Source organism: Argopecten irradians, unplaced genomic scaffold, assembly GCF_041381155.1.
Source record: "Argopecten irradians isolate NY unplaced genomic scaffold, Ai_NY scaffold_0512, whole genome shotgun sequence".
NCBI classification, from domain to species: Eukaryota; Metazoa; Mollusca; class Bivalvia; order Pectinida; family Pectinidae; genus Argopecten; species Argopecten irradians.
Genome location: NW_027187979.1, coordinates 19,902 through 23,672, shown reverse-complemented (window position 1 = coordinate 23,672; position 3,771 = coordinate 19,902). Strand labels below are relative to the sequence as shown.

The 3,771-nt window shown below is 34.4% G+C and overlaps 1 long non-coding RNA gene across 1 annotated transcript; it reads left to right on the top strand.

The window, feature by feature from the left end:
- Positions 1-560: 560 nt before the first annotated feature.
- Positions 561-2,101, top strand: LOC138312894 (uncharacterized). Its single transcript, XR_011207075.1, has 2 exons — positions 561-952; positions 1,232-2,101. It is a non-coding gene; the product is annotated as an uncharacterized lncRNA (long non-coding RNA).
- Positions 2,102-3,771: the final 1,670 nt, after the last annotated feature.

The following is a 3,771-nucleotide window of genomic DNA, read 5'->3' as shown; positions in this document are numbered from 1 at the left end:
CAAACGGCGACGCCATTTTTTCCTTTATGGGCTGATAAAGTAAATTTTTAAGCCAATGGAAATGCTCGTAACAAGCAACATTGAATTATAAATAGATATAATATCTTGTACCTTTTTAAAAATATACTTAGTGATATTTAAATAAGTATATTTAGTGTGGTAATGGTGTAACCCTTCTTGTATGACTATACATGTACATGTAGATTCGAAACGGTGCAAATACATGATTAGAATTTTTACTAATACCATAGAAATTACGGAAAATTGCTCTATGCCACGATTCCGTAATTACTACGGAGCCCGCGAAGGGACATGGAAATATATTTATTAATCCGTGCACACGGTTTGTCAATCCGTCCGCACGGATTACTAATCCGTGCAGACGGTTTGTGAATCCGTGCACACGGTTTACCAATCCGTGCACACGGTTTGTCAATCCGTTCGCACGGATTACTAATCCGTGCACACGGTTTGTCAATCTGTACATACGGTTTACCAATCCGTGCACACGGTTTGCCAATCCGTGCACACGGTTTGCCAATCCGTGCACACGGTTTGTGAATCCGTGCACACGGTTTACTAATCCGTGCACACGGTTTGTCAATCCGTGCACATGGTTTACCAATCCGTGCACACGGTTTGTCAATCGGTTCGCACGGATTACTAATCCGTGCGCACGGTTTGTCAATATGTACACACTGTTTACTAATCCGTGCACACGGTTTGCCAATCCGTGCACACGGTTTGCCAATCCGTGCACACGGTTTGTGAATCCGTGCACACGGTTTGCCAATCCGTCCGCACGGTTTGTCAATCCGTCCGCACGGTTTACTAATCCGTGCACACGGTTTGTCTATTTGATATATTATTAAACCGTGACGTGTACATTGAACATTGAACCATCGACTACCTTAGAGTCAATTGATTATAGAGGGCATGGCGGCAACATGAGGTAAGGAAATCTAGGTTTAATTAATGGATAATACAATGGAGACCTATAAACATGTATCTTACAAAACGTTTAATGTGTTTTTTAATGGATGCCTACAGATTATTTATTATTTTCAATTTGTAAGTATGAAGTAAACGACATGTTATAAGTATGCTTAGAAGTCGATGTTAACATTTTAAATAATTAGATCACAGAGTAAAGAGTAATATTAAAAAATATACACAATGCATGTGTATATATGTACTTCATCTAATAGACAATTTCTTCTTTATATTCCAGTTGACGGCAATTCAAAAACAATGACACGTGCTTCCATTACGGGAAAAAGTAGTCAAATATTATTGTGTAACTCAACGGAGAGACGACATACTGGTGGTAAAACGATACCAAAGTTTTTAAGAAGAATACCGGTTGACTGTGTTTCAATGTGATGCTAAAATGGCTCTATCTAAAATCTGACATTGATTAGTTAACCATATTATTAATTGTCCTTAAAATAATGTCACGCTCGTCTGGTGATCAAGGATAAGATCAGACAGGGCTATAAAAGGACGAGTCTTATCGAGAGAAAAAATAAAGCAAGAGTACGTATTGGGAGAAAACCATCGATATGTTTCAAAATCCTGACAACTGCCCCACTCCACATAGGTTTCGAACTCAAAAGTGAAAGACATCGCGCGACTGTCACTAATTTGACCAAAGACCAATAAACACTGCCATTAAAAAAAAAAAGTTTCTTTAAAACTACGTGTGAAGAAAATATTCATTGAGCTGTTTTTTTCGTCTGACACAGTGATAGTCAACTAACGCACGATGATTACAACGAGGCGGAAAGCATAAGACGACCCGCGTTATGAAGGTGAACATTTTATTTAAATTGTTCAGAAGATGATGATAAGTATAGTGTTAATTAACTTTTGCAACTCTACAAAATTATCAGTCTCGTTTTATATTCCTATTTTTTAAAATAAAAGGTGTTTCGAAAAGGTACATGTTTTGGGGTTTTATGTCAAACGGGATATTTTCCATGGATTTATTGTTGACTTTAATAAAAAAAACATGTATATACGCTGACTGATACACAAATGTATCTCATTATTTTACAAATGATAGTTGATTGATTGTCACAATAAATCGATTTGTTTTGGCTACGTTTTCACATTTTTTGTTACATGTATAATCAGTGTATGTATGCTGACCTGTACATATGAAAATATTTACATTAGCAATATTTAAATGAGTTGTAACATGGTCCGTCTTCATAAAGTGGTGAAATACATGTGCAATAATCTAGTATTAAATGGACACAATATATTGTTTGTTTCTTAACATCAACCTGTACATGGATTCGTTCACTTTTAAAATTGTACAGTTGTCCTCGTCCGAATGTTGGAGCTCAAAGGCATCTGCAAATTAATTAGTTTATAGACATGTATAACCATTTTCAGTCGTTGTATAGATTTATATAATAAAATAGGCTGGAATCATACTCTAAATGGTGTACATGTATAAGACAAATGTAAGATTTAGACCTTTAAAACGTATTGTGGTAGACACAGGTCATACAATGTTTTCCATACTCGAGTTCAAGCTCGTAACTTTTAACAAGTAACTCACCCTGTGGAATATATTCTGTATGCAACAACAACGACTCTTGTAACCTGTATTTCTATAAACTGTAACTAGGGGAAAGTAGTCAAATTTCGGACGGATTCAAATTTCGGACAGTAATTAGAAAATACTTAAAAACTCATGAAATAGTCCAGATATTTAATAAAAAGTCATTGTAACTGACCTATGCTTTACTTTCAAATTGGAAATTAACAAGATTGAAGAACAGATATGTGAGCATTATATTTTGTATGGTAAGTTTGAATGTGAATATGTGACTGCGACCTTTCCTGCGGTTGAATATACAAAAATGAACTGGTCAAATGACGCAATATGGAACTCCATGTCAAACATGTCTTATTCAGTGTGTTCATTAAACTTTTTATTTGTTTTTGTTTAAACACATCCTTTTATTGTATTTTGAGTAAAAAATAAACAATACAGTGGGAATTAACCATCACTATACTTATATAAAGTTTGGTGTCCGAAATTTGAACACCCATTACTAATATGAAAATTTCCTTATTTGGAACAGTCCAAATTAATCGATAAATACTTAAATATTGTTCGATTTTCGTAACATTTGTAAAGTTCTGAATGGATTTTAGTAATTCAGAGCTTTCCTTAGTTATAAAATTAATAAAAAAGTAGAAGTAGTAACTAGGGTAATCAGTTATATCCTAGAAATAAAAGTGCAAGTAGACAAGGGAACATGTTTATCAGCTAAAGCCTTTAAGGGTTCTTACACATTGAGCCCAAAATCTGGGTATATATGATGAAAGTTACAAAAGATATATATTATATGAACTAAACAAACTCAACAAACTTTTTATTTCAATGCATATACATTTGCTCACATGAAATTCATGATTATGTAACAATATATATGTTTTATATGAAAATCATACTTATTTTAATTGGTTTTTAATTGCTGTCCGAAATTTGAACACCCTATGTCCGAATTATGAACACCCCTGTCTGAAATTCGAACAGCTATACATTGCTGATTACTTTTGCCTGGTATAACACAAATTTGGTATCTGTGTCAAGTTTCAAGCGATAAATGCAAGAAAAGAAAATTCTCTTTCTGCTCATACCTCAGTTATGGGGGTATGTGGATAGGTTTCAAGCATACAAAGGTTTTACTATTAAGGTGTCCGAAATTTGACTACTTTCCCCTAATTATCAGATCCCTGTGTTGGGCTTAC